The sequence below is a fragment of the Neofelis nebulosa genome, chromosome 14 (genome assembly GCF_028018385.1).
Source record: "Neofelis nebulosa isolate mNeoNeb1 chromosome 14, mNeoNeb1.pri, whole genome shotgun sequence".
Lineage (NCBI taxonomy): Eukaryota > Metazoa > Chordata > Mammalia > Carnivora > Felidae > Neofelis > Neofelis nebulosa.
The window spans coordinates 68869223-68888313 of NC_080795.1; the positions used below are offsets into that span (position 1 = coordinate 68869223).

Here is a 19091-nt window from a genome sequence, read left to right on the forward strand (position 1 = left end):
TCCTCTTAGTGCTTCTACTCAGTAGGAGCACTGTGGTAAGTGCTTTAGTATTTTCTTACTGTGCCCACTTTTTAGATAAGGGAGATGTGGAGACTCAGAAAGCTTAGGCCACTTGCCCAAGGTCTTCCAGCTTGGAGGACTGTGATTTAAATCCAGGTTCCGGGTGACTCCATAGCCTACGTGCATGTCCACTTAGGCACTAACATAGGTGTACTTCGTAAAGACCAACCATAGCCGTGGTTCTTGCCATTTGTCCTCAGACCAGCATCGTTAGCATAATCTGGGAACTTGTTCGAAATGCCCATTTTCATGCCCTGCCACAGACCAGTGGAATCAGACACTGTGGGAGCTGGACCCAAGAAGCCCTCGGATGGACGCTAAAGTTTGCGAGCCACTGGCACGTGGGCTGTATGCTAAGCACTCAGATTTACGAAGGAAAAAAAAATAGATTCCCTGACCTCAGGGAATTCAGAGTGTGGCAGAGGAGACAAGCCTGCAAACACAATCATAATCATATATTATCGGTGCATTGTAAATGCAGCGAGGAGATAACGCGTGAGAAATGAGGAAAGTAAAAATGCGGACAACTAACCGGAAGGGGCAGGAAAAGCTTATTGTGGCAAGGTGGGGCTTGGACTGAATCTTAAAGCAAGAGAAGTCGCTGCCCACAGTGACAAGAGGAGAGAAGATTCCAGGCAAGGGTACAGCATAAACAAAAGGGGAAATAAATGATGGGCATACGAGAAAGAGCAGTTATATGGGGGATGCGGGAGTGATGAAGGAGGTGATGAGTTCATGGAGCAGGCAGCGGGCTGCCCTCTGTCATCCCACAGCTTGACCCCCCACCTGCTGAAGCTGGGGAGTCAGAAGCCTTGGCTTGGAGATTTTTGATAGTCATTTGTCTCTCCATGGCATTTATGACTGCCCTATGGTCCCAGAGGAGGGGACCTATATATCACAAAGGCTTGTTCTTCATGAGCTATTGAGCACCCAATAATTCATGCATGTTATTTATACCACACACTTTTCTCCTCCTTCTTAAAGTCCCCATGCCACTGACACCAGCTAGTAGACGTCAAGCTGTCCAGCGGATAAAATGTTGTTTGACAAGGGCTCTGCGGCCAGGGATGTCACTTATGTTTTATATCATGAATTCTAACTCAATTCTTTGTTCTCCACGTCGCCTATCAGTGAATAATATACCCACATCGTAGGACTTCGGTCTGTATTTTCCAGATCAGTATTCTAACAAGGGGCATGGGTTATATTTCAGTACTTAAAATAAAAGAATGGTGCTATATTCCTCCTGGCATAGTGAAAAGAATGTGAGATTGAGGATAAGATAGACAAGAGTTGTAGCCTCCACTCTGTACTTTCCTGCTGTGTCCATTAAATCACATTTGAAGTTCTACTTATTTTTAATCTTGCAAAGCCTCAATTTTTCTTATCTGTGATGTTGGGTTGCTGCACAATTAAATGATACAGTATGGGTGCCTGGAACTCAGTCGATGGTATTCCTTCCCTCGTCAGTATGTATATCCGACTTACAGTATTGGAGAGATTGCTTCTTTACAATGCCCAATATTAAGACTGAACAGAGATTTCCTTCATCTATTTCTGGATATTTTGTCTGTGAATGTTCTTGCTACATGGCATGATGGGAGTGGTGTTGGTCTCAGAAGAGAAGCAGCAAAGTCGGTGCTTCTGACTGAAAACCTTTCCAGCTGTAAGACTTTTAGGGGAAGAGGACTCCAGTCCATAGTTCTTTGATGACTCCTAAAGGAAATGGAAGATGTGCCTCCATCTGACCAATGGAAAAGGTCAGTGTGTTGACCTTAGCTCCAAATATCAAGAGCTCAGGTTTGGCTCAATAAGCACCCACAATGTACTGGGCTGGGTGCTGGATGCTGGGTGCATTAGGTATATGTTCTCATTTTCTTCTCACATCAGCCCTGCTTACATCTATGTTAAGAAGCCAGTTGGCCTGACCAATGTCATGGGTCTAATCTGAGGCAGAGATTTGACTTAACTCAGGCCTTGTAAGTTCATGTTCAGAGCCATTAACAAGTTCCCATTCCAGACCTACTTTTCAGAATCTTCAGGGGCAGGTCCCTAGGCATCTGTATTTTTATTGAGTGACCTACAGGATAACTTTCATGATTAGGAAAATTTGAGAAAAAAATAGGACAAAACAAACATACTGCTAAAATAAAAAGCAAACTGAGACCAATCTTTAAAATTCGCTGAGCAGAACGGGCAAATCCTACAGACAGAAAGTGTGTTAGTGGTTGCCTAGGGCTGGATGGGGAGGCGGCTGCTGTTGGAGAGAAATGGGAGATAACTGCTAATGGGGTCAGAGTTGCTTTTTGGGGCAATGAAAATGTCTTGGAATTGTGGTAATGGTTGCACAACCCTGTGAATATACTAAAAACTACTGAATTGTACAATTTACGTGACTGAATTGTACGTGGATGTCTCAATAGAGCCGATTAAAAAAAGAAAGAAAATTCCCTGAGCAGTCAAAACCAGTTGAGTCATACAAATAAAGCTTAATTTAGCTTATTTTGCGAGACTAGCTTGACCTGGGTCACTTCTTGCTTATGCCTCTGAAAACCGTAAGTAAAACTTAAAATTTTTTTTTAATGTTTGTTTATTTTTGAGAGAAAGAGAAACAGAGTGTGAGTGGGAGAGGGGCAGAGAGAGAGGGAGACACAGAATCTGAAGTAGGCTCCAGGCTCTGAGCTGTCAGCACAGAGCCTGACACGGGGCTCGAACTCACAGGCTGCAAGATCCTGACCTGAGCCGAAGTCAGATGCTTAACAGACTGAACCACCCAGGAGTCCCAAAACCGTAAGTAAAACTTAAGCTGTTTCTCAAAGCTGATCTGGGTTACCCACTGACCAATTCCTTGCCATTTAAAACAATTCTAATACCATACCCAATCACTAGGCAGAATAAACAGTTACTGCTTCAGTTCACTAGCTAAGCCGCCTTATAGCAGTAAACCCCTGAGCCTCACTCCATGTTCTGGTTTGAGCGCTCCCAGCTTGCAAACTGTCTTTTTGGTGTGTACACAATAAACTCTTACTAATTACTACTTTAGTGATTCCTTGGTTTTACTTCTGTTACTTCTAAACTTTAAACCATATAAATAAAATTAGCCCTCCCAAGAGACACGGGGGCACTTTGACTGTTTGATAAGGACTCTTAGGGATCAAGATGCTGTTTCAGGTCAGGCCAGGCAACATATCTAGGGGCTTCTGTGCAGCTTATATTATTACATCTCTCCCTTCACCTTCTACAGATGAGGGAACCAAGCTCAGAAGTTTTAAGATTTTATTTTCATTCACGTGTGAGAGACAGACAGAGAGAGCACGAGCCGGGGAGGGGCAGAGGGGGAGAGAGAGATTCTGAAGCAGGCTCCATGCCGAGCGCAGAGCCTGACACAGGGCTTGATCCCGCAACCGTGAGGTCATGACCTGAGCCAAAACCGAATCAGACACTTAGCCGACTGAGCCACCCAAGCGCCCCAGAGGTTTTAAATGACTTAGCCAGATTCATTAGCCGTTATTTGGCCAAGCGAGGATCAGACCCATTGCCTGCTTCTAGCTCTCTTTCTATTCTAAACACATTTTGGCCAATCCTTTCACGTGTGTGAACTCTCTCTCCCAACTAGACCGCCGGGGTCAGCACAGTGCTCAGAATACGCGTCCATGATTTGCTGTCATCCACCAGGTAACCTCTTGCATCATGCATCCATATTTCTGTGACAAGCCCACTGAGTCTGTATCATTTTCCCTGGCCTTCGGGTCACAGGGGAATGGAAAAGGAGAGAATCCTATGATACAACGGAATCGCAGGGAGACGGTCCAACAGGAAGCCCACCCTTGCCTGGCCTACCTGTAGCTCTCGGGGGTGGGGAGGGGCAATAGTCAGATGACCACATATTCCTGGTTGTGGTACAAAATCTTATACGCTGTAAACCAGGAGGGCTTCCCAAGGTGTAACTGCAAGTTTACCTTCTCACTCTGCTCTTTTGGATACAGGGTCCCCTCGCTAAACAACCTCCTTCATCAAAGGACCAGGCACAGCCCCTGCTCACCTCTCAACAGCAGGTTTCAGTTCATGCCAGTCTGTGGAATGACTCAAACAAGCCAGTCACATCCTCGCACAGGAGCCAGGAGGCACCCCTTTCTCAATACCGCAAAGCCCGCCTCCCACGGACCTTACCGTTTATCGGGTTCCTGAGTGAAACCCACACATGACCTTGCATGGCACGCAATGTCCTTATGTGGCGTGCGGTGTCCTTGTCTCCTGGGCTGTGCTTCTGCGACTAACAAGCTGTCTGTCTCATGTATGCAGTGCTGGATGTCATGTGCCCAACCATCCTCATAACCCTGGGATGGGGATCCCTCCCTCACTAACTGGGTAAGTAAAAGGCCATTAAAATACCAGCTCAGAGGCGTGCTTGGGTGGATCAGTCAGTTAAGCGTCCGACTCTTGATTTCCGCTCCGGTCATGATCTCATGATTTCATGAGTTCAAGCCCTGCATTGGGCTCTGTGCTGACAGCATGGAGCCTGCTTGGGATTCTCTCCCCCCGCCCCTCACTCTCTGCCCCTCCCCTGCTCATGCTCTCTCTCTTAAAAATCAATAAATAAACTTAAAAAAATACCAGCTCAGATCCGAGTCTGTGTCCCATCTTCAAAGTCGGGTCACTAATTCTCTGTTGGTTCTGCTGTAGAAAGAACGCTGCCCAATCAGGAATTCTGTGTTCTCCTTACTCAAACGTGTAACATAACTGGATAAACTGTTGAATCTGTATAGGCTCCAGGCTTCTCTCTGGTAAAACAGAGTGACTGAAATATGTAAGTGGGTTTCAAAGAAGGTTTTACCCAGGGAGCCCTCTGCTCAATTAGAATCTAAGTGAAGGTTTGAGGAGACAGAAGCAACGTCCTCAGTGGCACCCTAACCCTCTGCTCACACACTACCACCTGCCTGTTTCTGAGGAACCCCAGGGCTCCACTGGACTGAGATTGACAATCACACAACTAGATGTTTTCTAAGATTCTTCTTCTTTTTTTTAAAAAGTTTTTAAAATATTTATTTACTTTTGAGAGAGAGAAAGAGAGGATGTGTGAGCAGAGAGAGAGAGGGAGACACAGAATCCAAAGCAGGATCCAGGCTCTGAGCCGTCAGCACAGAGCCCGACGTGGGGCTGGAACTCGTGAATGGTGAGATCATGACCTGAGTTGATGTCAGACGCTTAACCGACTGAGCCACCCAGGAGCCCCTTAAGATTCTTCTTTTATGTTCCGTACGTTCCAGAATGTGAAAAGACAGTCCGAGCTCTGCTGTCTACTAGCGATGTGACATTGGGAGATTTATTTTAAATCTCTTGGCCTCAGGTTCCACTTCCATAAGACAAAAGAGGCAGGATAACGATAATAAGAGTGACAGCAGCAGCAATAAAAGTAATAATGAATAGTAACTGCTTATTGTGTTCTGGGCACCATTCTAATTATTTTACGTGATTGTTATGGGCTGAATGTTTGTGTCCCCCACACAATTATTACATTGAGGTTCTATCCCAATGTGATGGCATTAGGAGGTGGGGCCTTTGGGAGGGAATTCAGATTTTAATGAAGGAGACTTTATGACCCTTATATGAGTCGCCAGGGAGTTCCCCGTCATGTGAGGATCGCAGGACTCAACCGTGCCGGCACCCTGACCTCAGGCCTCCAGCCTCCTGAACTGCAAGAAATAAATGTCTGTTGTCTATATCCAGCCAGTTTTTTTTTTTTTTTTTGGTATATTGTTATAGCAGCCTGAACAGACTCTGATATATGCATTAAGTCATTAATATCTAAGGTTCATTTCAGCTCAGAAGCTGTTTTGCTGGCTTGTCTCTGGCACTGGCAGGTTGAAAGAGAGAGCTGATTTTCTAAGAGGGCCACTTAAGCGGCTCTCAGCCAGAAGTGCCAACTGTCAAGTCCATGTTTGAAATGTTGTATAGGCTTCCTTCTGAGGCAGCAAAGAGTAGCCTGACAGGTGAGTTAGCATCAAAGAAGGTTATCCTGCAAACAGAGAGCTAGGCCTTACATGGTACAGCTTGAGGGGAACCTAGAAGTTTCCACAACTCACAGCTTCCTCTCCCAATCAGATGTCACATTGTCTAAGATCCCATCATTAAAGACCCTTCCCGGCGGGTGTCGTTTTGTTCTCCCCACACACCTGTTTAAATTTGTCCATGACAAATTACAATTTCCGTTCGGATTCAAACTCAGTAGATTCTTTCTGACGTTGTCGGTCATCGCCCTCCTTCTGGATTATAACACGCAGGAAGTTTCAGTAAAGAGAATCCTTTAGTCTTCTGTTATCAGAAAGTGATATAGCAGTCAAGACCAAGGATTTTTTTAAGTTGGAATGATCTGGGGCCCAAAGCCATCTGTCAGCTGACAGCTCCCACACTCTGCTTTTCAGAGCATGCATTTTCTCCATGCTTCAGGATGCATTCCCACTGCCTACCTGACATCCTCATTTGCAAGTGTGAGAGACATCGCAAAATTGTCATGACCTGAATCGAACGCCGTATTATCTGCCCTCAAACTTGTTCCACTTCCTCCTTCATCTTATGTGATGACAAACCAAACTTCCTGGTGCCCAGCTCAGAGAGCTTGATGTGAATTTTGTTAACACTTTTTTAAAGTTTATTTATTTATTTATTTATTTATTTTTGAGAGAAGGAAGGAGCACACGTGCATGTGTATGCACCAGTGGAGGAGGGGCAGAGAGAGAAAGAGAGAGAGAATCCCAAGCAGGCTCCATGCTGTCGGTGCAGAGCCCCACGTGGGGCTTGATCTCACCAACTGTGAGTTGAGATCAAGAGTTGGCCACTTAACTGACTGAGCCACCCAGGTGCCCCCAGCTTGATGTTATCTTTGATCCTCTTTCTCACATTCCAGATACAATTTTTCATGAAACTCTGTTTACTTAAAAAAATATATCCATAAAATGATTACTTTGCACCATTTCTACTGTTCCTGCCTAGACTGACCTGGAACCATCTATTGCCCGGGTAACCGCAGTAGCACCAGATCGGTCTCTGCCTCCAGGGAGAATGCCCCAACTGGTCACACTGATCTCACTAAAACAAAATCACATAAGGTCATTCCTCTGCCCAAAGCTCTGTATCGGCTCTGTTTCACTCAGATCACAATTCGGATTCCCTAACCCAGCTGTCTAGTTTCTAATGAGCTAATACCCTTTGCCCCTCTGACTTCATGCTTTCCCACACCTCCAGAAGCTACAGCCACACCAGGCTCCCTGCTTATCTTTAACTCACCAGGCTCACTCCTGCCTTAGTGCCTTTGCCATGACGGTTCCTCTCTCTGCTTAAAGGCATTTCCTCAGGAGCTATGGGCTGGATTGTGTTACCCCACATAATAACCCCCAGTGGAACTGTATCTAGAGATGGGGTCTTTAGGAGGTAATTAAAGTTAAATGAAGTCATAAGGATAGGACCCTAAACCCAAGACTAGGGCCTTATATACACAGCAAGATCTCTGTCTCCCTCTCCCTCCCTCTCTCCTTCTCTTTTCTTCTCTCTCACTCTTTCTTCCTCCATCATGTGAAGACAGTGAGAAGGCAGCCATCTGCAAACCAGGAGAAAATCATCACTAGCAACTGAATTGGCAAACACCTTGATTTTGGACTACTGGCCTCCATAACTGTGAGAAATACATTTATGTTGTTTAAGTCACCCAACTGATGGTATTCAGTTATGGTAGCCAGGCAGACAATGACACTAGATCTCCATGAGGCTAACTGCCAACCTCCCTCAGCATTTTCTCGAGTGTCATCTTCTCAGCAAGTCCCCCTACAATATTCTATTAAAATTGCAATGCCAGGATTCCAGGTTCTCCACATTCTGCCCTTATTCCTTGTTCAAAGATGTATCATTCTTCTAACCCCTGATATAATTCACTTATCACATCTATAATTTATTGTGTGACAATCCTGATAGAATGCTTTCCTTGAGAGACCTCTGTTTTGCTCCCAGCTATGTCACAAGAATCTGGAACAATGCCCAGCACATAGTAAGTGCTCCATAAATATGTGTAAAGTGAATGAATAAATTGACTGTAACTATAATATTTTCTAACTCTATGAGCTTGGGCAAGTTGTTGACTTACCTAAGCATCATCTATAACACCAGAGGACTGTTGTAAGAAATAAGTTGGGTGTCTGGGTGGCTCAGTTGGTTACATGTCTGACTCTTGATTTCAGCTCAGGTCATGATTTCACAGGTTCGTGGGATCAAGCCCCGCGTTAGGCTCTGCCCTGACAGCACTGAGCTTGCTTGGGATTCTCTCTCTCCCTCTCTCTCTGTCCCTCCCCCGCTCACATGCCTGCTCTCTCTCCAAGTAGATAAACATTTAAAAAAAAGAATTACATAAGTAAAATGTGAATGAAAATGAAAGGGCTGTTTATCTTAATCATCATATCCTAGTGCCTGGACATACTCACAACAGAGTTTGGCACTTAATGCAGAGCTTGGTAAATAGTAAGTATTTACCGAACAGTGACTATGATTTTGACTCATTACAATACCTACTTCAGTGCACTGTCTTCATCATCCTCTTGGGAGCTGGACTGGACTGGGGAGAAGGAATCCAATCTTCCCATTCTCTCTGCCTTCAGGCTTTCTGCACCAGCCACACTGGTCTGAGTTCCGGGCACCAAATGTACTTTCCTGCATCTTGTTTCAGTGTTTTTAACAATGCTGTATCTGTGACCTGGAATGATCTTCATCTCTACCCGCCTCCAGCTGACAAAAAACTCCCATTATGTATATACCTAGTTGATTCCTATTCAACTCCCAGAGTTCAGCTCCAACATCACTTCACAGGAAGCTTTCTCTGACTCCCCAGAGTAGATCACGGTTCCTCATAAACTGACTAGGAACACCCTGTACTTTTAGGAACATTTATATCCACACTGCCTGGATATAAAAAAAAAAACACTGTCAAGTATTCAGTGGTTGCTCAACAAATATGTGTTGCATAGATGAAGGACATTGTCAATGACCAGCTATTTGATATCCATAATTTAATTTGATGTTTTCTCATAGACACTAAGATTATCTCCCGTACACAGGTAGAGAAACTATTACTCAAAGAGGTTGAGTGACTTCTTTAAAGCCACATAGCTAATAAGTTATAAACTTGGGATTTGGACTCAGTTCTCTTCAGCTCCAGAAAATCTACTCTTCCCACCACAAATGAACTGTTCCCAAGATTCCTCAAGTCAGCTTCCTTATTCCTTTCCTTTAGTGCCCTTTGGTCCCTCAAGCTCTCCAGAGATAGCAAAATATATCCTGACCCACTGACTCTTTGACTCAAAAGTCCCCTGCACCTCCAGGGATCCCAGGAGCCCAAATTCATCCCAGGAAAACCATGGTTCTTGCTAGTTATCTCTCTCTTGAAGGTTTCCCCTCATTCTGAGGATATCCATCCTTATAACCTGTGCAATCTTGAACTTCACCATCTCATCAAGTGGCACCATCATCAAGCCAAAAGCTTAGAGGACATCCTCCATATCTTCTTTTACTTCTTTGTCTCATCCAATCCATGTGTTAATATTTTCTGTTCTTCTATCAAGCATGTCTCGAATCTATCATTTTTCTCCAGTATTCTATAATGTCCTATGTTCTCTCGTGGCTTCTAATCTTCTCCAACATTTTTTATGTCAGTTGAGAAACAACCTATCCTATGCATTCCAGACATGAGGGGGTTAACACACAATAGGGGTTTATGTGATTGTTAGAAAAGCTGAGAGGTGGGAGCAGATGTCAGAGGAACTGAAGCTTACGGTCATCAAAGTCGACACCGAAGGTCTCAGCCCACAGCACGAAATGTGGTGGTTCTCCAAAGCTTGCCTAGAAGTTGCTGCAATTCTCAGAATGTCTCCTAGACCGTCATGGTCTGCAGTCACAGAGCAAGTGGGTTTCAAGCGTTTGCCGGCAGGCTTCTCTGATGCTCACATCTGCACATTTGTCTATCTGCCACCACTGCTAGAGAATAAAGCTTTCAATTCACTTCTATTTTCAAGACACCACAGGCAGATATTGCACTCCTTGACAAAACCATGGAAGGTGATTAGGATGAATAAAGTTGCCAACCTTACAAGGACATGAGGGTGGCACTCAGGTGACAGCAGACAGCCCACCCCACCATCTGCCACCCAGCAGTCAGATGAGTTTACAACCATGCTTAAAACGATTCAGTGGCTTCCCATTTCTCTTAGGATAAAACCAAAACTTGTCCCCATGACCTGCAAAGCTTACTTGGTCTTTTTCTTGCTACCTGTTCCATTTTGTCTCATTCCAGTCTTCCCTTTAATCACTATATTCCAGCCACATTGGTTTTCATTTCATTTCATTTCATTCAATATGCCAAACATTTTCTCACCTCAGAACTCTTATATTTACTCTTCCCTCTGTCCAGAATGGTTTTCTCCTTGGTTTTCACAATCCTTCTATCTCAACACTCTATCTCAACCACTCTTTAGTGGTTTGCGGGTTTTCTCTGCTGTCCCTGTTATTTCCTCCAATGCATGTATTGTCATCTGCTCTTATCTTTTCTATTTGTTTGATTACGACCTGTCATACCCATTGGGACATAAGCTCAGTGAAACCAGGTACCATATTGTCAATCGGCTATTTCTCTGTCCTGATTGAGTTATCAGTTATCCCCTTGGAACATAGTTCATCATGAGCTGAGTTCACCACTTCAAACTATCAGAGAACATTAGTTTCTTTGGTCCCCAGTAGCCTGCAGCCATTGTACCAACCTTAACAGAAGCACAAAAGACATAAGAACAATATCTGCTCAGTGCAATGCTTAAATAGTTTCAGCACATTTCAGGCAAAATACCCTGATAAACCCTTAACTCTGCAACTTTCTACTACTGATGTTATTCAACCCCTCTCCTCATCCATTGGAATAGCCAGAAATACCGTATCAATTTGATTATTTGGGGTTTTGTTGCTGTTGTTGGATAAAACATAAGTGCTTATTTTCTTTCATGTAAAAGAAGTCCTCAGGTAAAGCGTACAGGGTTGACATAAAGGTTCCTTCTTTCTGCTTCACTTTCATAAACATGTGGCTTCTATTCAAGTGTGCCTCATGGTTCCAGCATTGTTGCTGATGTTCTAGCCACCACATCTGCAATCCAGGCAATACAAAGAAGGAAGGGGGAAAGGGCACCCCTTCCTGCCAAATAGCTCTCTTTAAAGGAAATTCATGGAAGCTCTCAGCCAGTGATTTTCACTTATGTCTCCTTGACCATTTCTAGCAGGGAGAGAGACTGGGAAACACCATATCTTTTTTTAATGATTTCAGAAATAGAATTTAGTGATTCATCACTTACATATAACACACAGTGCTCATCCCAACAAGTGTCCTCCTTAATGCTCCTTGCACATTTAGCCCATCCCCTCCACCCAACACATTGCCAGCAAACTTCAATTTGTTCTCTATATTTAAGAGTCTCTTATGGTTTGTCCCCTTCTTTGTTTTTATCTTATTTTTGCTTCCCTTCCCTTATGTTCATCTGTTTTGTTTCTTAAATTCCACATATAAATGAATTCATATGATATTTAACTTTCTCTGAGTGACTTATTTTGCTTAGCATAATACACGCTAGTTCCATCCACATTGTTGCAAAATGGCAAGATTTCATTCTTTTTGATTGCCGAGTAATACTCCATTGTATATATACATACACCGCATTTTCTTTATCCATTCACCCATCAGTGGACACTTGGGCTCTTTGGATACTTTGGCTATTGTTGATAGTGCTGCTATAAACTTTGGGGTTCATGTGTCCCTTCGAATCAGCACTCCTGTATCCTTTGGATAAATACCTAGTAGTGCAATTGCTGGGTTATAAGGTAGTTCTATTTTTAATTTTTTGAGGAATTTCCATACTGTTTTCCAGACTGGCTGCACCAGTTGGCATTCCCACTAACAATGCAAAATATTTCCTCTTTCTCTGTATCCTTGCCAACATCTGCTGTTGCCTGAACTGTTAATTTTTGCCATTCTGACAGGTGTGAGGTGGTATCTCATTGTGGTTTTGATTTGTATTTCCCCAATGATGAGTGATTCAGTTTGATTATTCGTAACTTTACCACCTTTCCCAAATATTTAAAAGTGTTCTTCATTAATCAGTACTGAGTTTAAATATACTCAGAATTCACTTAGTTCTTGTCTGCGTTTCCATAGCTCTTTATTACTCTTCCCATTATAACATTCATCACCACAAGCCTATTAGTTGATGTCTTTGTATATGTATTGATACTTCCACTAGATTATACGTTACATAAGAACAGATTCTGGGGGCGCCTGGGTGGCGCAGTCGGTTAAGCGTCCGACTTCAGCCAGGTCACGATCTCGCGGTCTGTGAGTTCGAGCCCCGTGACAGGCTCTGGGCTGATGGCTCGGAGCCTGGAGCCTGCTTCCGATTCTGTGTCTCCCTCTCTCTCTGCCCCTCCCCCATTCATGCTCTGTCTCTCTCTGTCCCAAAAATAAATTAAAAAACGTTGAAAAGAATTAAAAAAAAAAAAAGAACAGATTCTGTCTGGAATTTTATATCTTATATCTTTCATGGCAGATGTGTTGAAGGCACTCAGGAAACATTTGTTGAATTGCACTGAATTCCTTCTGAAAGTGAAGTGCTGGGTAAACCCCACAAAATTACAAGATCATGGAAACACCTTAAATGAACTTATACATCCATAACTCACAATGCCAGCTTTCTCCCCTGATTAATGGTGTTTTCCAACCATTCATCCCCTCTTTCTATTCACCCCCTGCTGTGCTGTGTTGTCTTGACCCTCTCATTATGCAAAGTGCATGCCATCTCATGCTCTCAGTGAATTCTCATAAATTGGGCATATCTCCCCAGCACCTGGCTTGGCCAGCACTAACCCTTGTCTGCAAACCTGACCGGCTTTGTCACATTCAGATATTTCTATGAACACATCATTCGCCTGTCCCTTCAAAGTGTAACCGGTACTAATAAGCAAATAAATCAAGCTGAGTTTTTCATTACACATGCTTTCATTTGTGACAGTATTTACTTGTTTGCATTTAGTAGAGGAAAACAGGGATGATAAACATTAGCCACTATTTTTCTCTTTCTGAAGATGAAAATAAAATTTGTTCAACATAGAGGGGGAATTTTTTTTAAATTTTCTATCCCGATATTGTCTAAAGGAAAGGACTACGTACTGAAAGTAAGAGGTGACACCAACTGGAGCTACTGACTGGTAAGTATGATGTGTCAGACAATATGCTAAATTATTTCTGAGCCTCACGATATTGCATGGCAGGTGATTAACTGCATTTTCCAGATTAGGAAAATGATTGTAAAAGAATTAAATATTTCGACCCAGGTCACAGAAATAATTTGAGAATAAGTTTAATACAAAGTTGGCTTCATTCGTAATCTGGAACTCTCTTGGAAAACAATCAGTTGTGTGAATGGGACTTCCACTTAATTGTTCTAGGTCCATTTTCTTCAACGGCAAACTGGAGGATACGAACTAGATGATATCTATTTTTCCTCTGACTTTTTAGGGTTCCCCATTCCTGTACCAAAAGCTATTTGAGGCAAGTTTGACCTAAAGCATGGATGCAATTTGATGAATACAATAAGGGTGAGGATGATGACTATCCTCCTCAACACCACGTAGACGAAGCAGGGAAATTCTTTTGCCAAAAACCAGAAGGAAAAGTATTGCTGCAAGTGAGCATGAAATTTAGCTCTGAAAACATGGAGGTATGATGGGAGGGTAAAGCTGGGTCACAGAGTCTTCCTTCCTATTACCTAACACAACCACCACCCCCAAACCAGTGTCAGCAAAAAACCCATCAGCAGCAAGTAAGCAAGAAACTAGATATAATGTTAGGCTCACAAGGAGTAGAAGTGGTCACTTGACAGCTCCTACTTCCCATCCTAGTGACAGAAAAATAGGGAAAGTAAATAAAATTCTGGAAAGGTTCATCAATACCCCCTAATCTGAAATTATTATTAATAGACAGACTAAGGACATATTTTTTTTTTCAAATCCCTAGGACCCAAAACTCTATCCTTGAAGATTTCAAGATCTTAGCAGAGGTACTTGCTTTCTCTTTCTCTTGGTCTCTCTCTCTCTCTCTCTCTCTCTCTCTCTCTCTCTGTGTCTGCGCGCGCGCACACACACACACACACACACACACACACACACACTGCTGCTAGGAGTCACAGTATTTTCCTAGAGATCACTGGTGAACTGGAAGAATGATCAAAACTTAAGCATATCAACTCATGGAAATAAGATATACACTTCCAACTCTGGGATATAAATGATGATATAGGGAATTAAAAATATTTCAGAAAAAGAAAGCAATACCCTAACATAAGTGAAACTAAAGAGCCTCATGGAGATTGCCCTCTCCCTCCCACTGAAACAACCTCGCCTCAGAATAGATCTAGGAGAGCTCAGACAGATTCCAGATACTTTAGGAGTTCAAGAGAAAGCCATAGCTGAGCAAGACAGACTTGAGAAAAATATTCAACAAAGTAGCATGACCTTCGATGCAAAATTAGCTACAGCTAAACACTCAAATGTGCACTCAAGAAATGAATATGGTTCGAAAAAGATTAATCCAGTCTGGAAAAACAAACATAACCCAAAGGAAAGAATAACATTTTCTCTAAGTGTTCATACATATATTTTTTTCAATAACCAAGAGTTCAAAGATCACTAAATAAGGGAATTGCATGAAAGTAAGAGAATTATATGAAAAAAGTGATAGACAGTAAAACACTACCATAAAATCGTAAACTTAAACCAAAAAGAAACAAGTAAGTTATATTAGAGAATTTTAATGAGTGACAGGAAGAGAGTTTGTGGTAACACCGTGATGGTCTATGGAAAGGGGGACATTCTTATAGACTCAACCATAGATAAAGTGGAATTTGTGTATGTGAAATAGAGGACTTGGAATCAGGGGAGAACTGAATATTCAGAATAAAATAATACTGTATGTTCCCAGAAAATGACTTTTGTAAGACAGACTTACTGTGCATCCAGGCATAGGAGAAATTTGCTCATAAGGAGGAAAATCAGATTTATCTAGAAGTTCTCTGTGGCACCAATTAGTGCCAAAGACAACTTACATAAGTCTACACAATTCTAAAGAAAATTAAACACCATCAAATAGTATCTCAAATACGGAGCACTAGGCAGATATTCTCAAACCTGAGCCCTTTTTATCAAAAAGAGTTGATGAAATCCTGCCAACCAAAGGGCATGGCAAGAGGACTAGTAAGGTAGTAAATAAATGCTGTCTGAAGTTTAGAAATAATTTTGATGTCAGTGCAGTTTCCTTCACTTTTGCTAAATACAATTGAAAGTAATACTTTATTTAAAATAGCATGTAAAATAATCCAAAATAGAAACATTTAAAAGCATGCAGGGTGTAAGATAGTAATCTGGTTTTTATTCTCATAGTTATATCTATATAGACAGACATCTTGAATATTACTTCGCGTTAATAGTATTCTTAGGCAGTGGTTTTTTGATGGTTTCGTTAGTTTTTGTTGTTGTTGGTGGTGGTATCTCCTCATTTTGAAAACAAGTGGGTATAAATGTACAGTGACGTCAATCCATTATTGCTATATTTAAAGAGCAGTAGGAAAAAAATAGATCTTAGCTTACCATAAGCCAAGGCAGGTGTGGATAGAGAAATAGGAAGGCAGAGAGATAAAGAAAGGAAACCTTCCATCAGTGTGGAGAGATAGGACAATCTGTTTTAGAACTCAGAATCTGATCTTGGAGGTTCCTCTTTGCAACCTCACAGACATTAGGCGAACCTTGGGCTGCTCCATCAGAATGTGTCCATAATAATGACATGAAATAACGTTATGTAATAAGATCAAAGCTATCATGTGAGCATATCCACATCTGCATCCCTCCCGTCAGAAATGTCCTGGTTTCCCAAGCAAAATGTTGGGTTTAACGATAGTTAAGTGGGAATAAAGTGAGGAGAAAAGAAAAAATAACAGACAGTAGAAACTGGCTGTCATGGAACAATTGGTTGTATTGCCCCTCTCTCTCTCTCTCTCTCTCTCTCTTTTATTTTTTTCAGAAAAATACACCCAAAGGATCTTTTGCAGGTATATCATCCCCGGTTCCCATTTTATGTGTCCACTTGGGAGGTGGAGGACATCTGCCTGCCTACAGGGATTCAGAGATAAGCACATGTATAAGTCAGATGGAATGAGAAATCCCGCGATCTTTGAAGGGCTAGAGGAGAATGATCTCTCTCTTTTAAATCCAAATCCTGGAGGCAGAAGCTTGGAGCCACTGCTCCATCCTACCACTCTAAGGTGAGAGGCCATCCAAGAATAGAACCAACACGAAATAAAGGTTCAGAAAATATAATTCAAACCCCCGGATCCATCACACCCCCCACCCCCAAATATATTGGTTACATGAGCTAATTCTCTTGTGTCTTTTGAGGACTTTGCTTATACCATTCTCTCAGCGGGGAAAGCTGTGCCTTCTTCCCTGCTGCACCAGCTCCCTTTGTTTGACCAACTCATACTCAGGCTCTAATGGTCAGCTTTGGCATTTTACCATCTATCAGTGCCAATCCCTCACCCCAGTTCCACCTGGTGGGCTCCCCTGTGTGTCCATGACAGCCACCTCTTACCTCTCTCATTACACATGCCATGTGGTCCTATGATTCTCTCCCACTAGACTGTAAGCTCCTTGAAGATAAAGGTGACCCACAAGTATTTGTATTTTTTTTTTTTTTCAACTTTTTTTTTTTTAATTTACTTTTGGGACAGAGAGAGACAGAGCATGAACGGGGGAGGGGCAGAGAGAGAGGGAGACACAGAATCGGAAACAGGCTCCAGGCTCCGAGCCATCAGCCCAGAGCCCGACGCGGGGCTCGAACTCACAGACCGCGAGATCGTGACCTGGCTGAAGTCGGACGCTTCACCGACTGCGCCACCCAGGCGCCCCATATTTGTATTTTTAACACATACCACAGATGAGGCGCATGACAGATGTGCTGGGTATCTTTTGTTCACACCCACCCTCAATCCACTGTCTGCACTCCTTACTCTACATCATGGAAACCGTAAGAATGGCATCAGTGGGGACTTTTGCTTTGTGATTCCACTTGGGTTTGGCTAGTGGGAAGCACAGGTAGGACATAAAAGACGAGATGGTGAGGTTGGGATATTTTTCCCTTGGCTTTTCCCGTAGCCAACCCTCCATGGGTTGCCTCTGTTTCTCTGCTTAAGGCCACAGACTATCTCAGGATTCGAGCTACTGGTCCCTCCCCGTGAGTCTTCAAAACTATGAGTGATTAAGGGGTTCTCTTTCTTGCCCTGGGGCACTGCACAATTCTTTGTTGCTTCCATTAACCCTGGCCCCACCTTTATTAAACTCTCCCTGAATTGTTAATTCTTCCCTATTAGACACTGACTACTGTAGGCTGGTAATCAATATATGTTTTAAAGAATCAGCTATTGGATGAATGATAAAAATAGAGACTGAAGGTAGTTCCAGGTTTGCCTTTACTGTGGTGTGTGAGTGTGTTTTGCCTGGCTGGGTTGAACCAGACAATGTAAGATGGGTGGGGGGGCATCAGCTTGGAACTCATTGGGGTCCTGAAGTCAGCCAGAGGTCAGGTGCTGTCGGTTAGATCCAATTGACTGAGATAACAGTTGGGGTGACATAAGCCATGAGCAGGAGATAAAGTGTTGATCGAGGGGGGTCAGAAGCACAAATAACCAAAGTCAAAGTATCCAAAGAAAGTACAGGAAGTGCTTGGATGTAGACACAGGGAAGGAAGAGATGGGTCTAATGTTTAGACATAGAATGGGGTTTTCCAGAGAAGGCTTCATAGACATTGGCCTCTTGTCTCTGCATATGTGTAACTTTATGAGATGTGCATGTATGTATGTTTACTTGCACAAGTTTAACAGGTACTTACACATGTTTGATCACTAGTCACTCAACAAACTACATGAAGATATACATATATGTGCACACACACACACACACACACACACACACATCCGACACAATTCTACTTCAACAGTTCATAGTTAGCGTGAGTCTTTTGAAGTGGATGTAGAGATTTCAGTTGTGGTTTCCAGGGGATGCTCCTCTAAGAATTCCATTTTGTGTTTCTTTCAGACAAAGTAAAAGAAACTTGCATCTGTTTCTATGCTTACCCCATGTCTCCATCACGATGATCTGTTTTGCTTTCTGCATCTGGATCAATCCATTTTGCTTCAGGGAATAGCCTTCTGTGTCAGTCCCCAGATTCTGCCATTGTCAAAGAGCCTGTGGGAAGTGGAATTAACCTGGTTATGGTATTTTATGTCATTTTATTACTGAGAGTTTCCTTGTCATTAATGTCACCCTCACTCTTTTGCACCCAAGTCACTCTCCACCCAAGTCTGGATTTTAATATTTCTCCTGATTGAACTACTTAAATAAACTTAATTTTAAGCTTGCTTTTACCACAATCACTCTTAATAACTGCTATTGTCCCTTATAATTACAGTAACCACTTTGGCTCTGAGTGACTCATAACATTAGCCTTTAGTCCAATAAACCCTGGCAATTGTATTTGGCAGAAGATCTAGAGTATTAGTAAGAAAATAGCTCTGATGGCTGGGTCTGGTGGGTCAGAGCTATACTGAAAACTCAGTAAGATTAGGGATTCTCAAGATAATAAAATTAAAGGTTTCGAGCAACCCCAGCTAGATCTTGAGATTGGGAGGCAGTTTAGGAAAACCCTTTAAGTTTATAGTCTGTGAAATCGGACTATTTAAACCCATCTCTGCCACCTGTAGGCCTTATGTCCTTAGGCAAGTAGCTGAAGTTTCCATATTTCAATATCCCCATCTGTAAAATGGGTACAATCAGATGCTTACGACAACTGTTTCAATTGCTTCCATGCTGACTGATCTGTAACCAAGCCATATCAGGTGTTAAATATTTTAGATACT

At 42.6% G+C, this 19091-nt stretch overlaps 1 long non-coding RNA gene across 1 annotated transcript in view; it reads right to left on the bottom strand.

The window, feature by feature from the left end:
• Window positions 1-17649: 17649 nt before the first annotated feature.
• The window catches only part of LOC131494616 (uncharacterized), a 146706-nt gene continuing 145264 nt past the window's right edge, over window positions 17650-19091 (bottom strand). The window contains exon 4 of the long non-coding RNA XR_009253490.1: window positions 17650-18420. This is a non-coding gene — a long non-coding RNA (uncharacterized LOC131494616). The remainder of the gene's footprint in view (window positions 18421-19091) is intronic.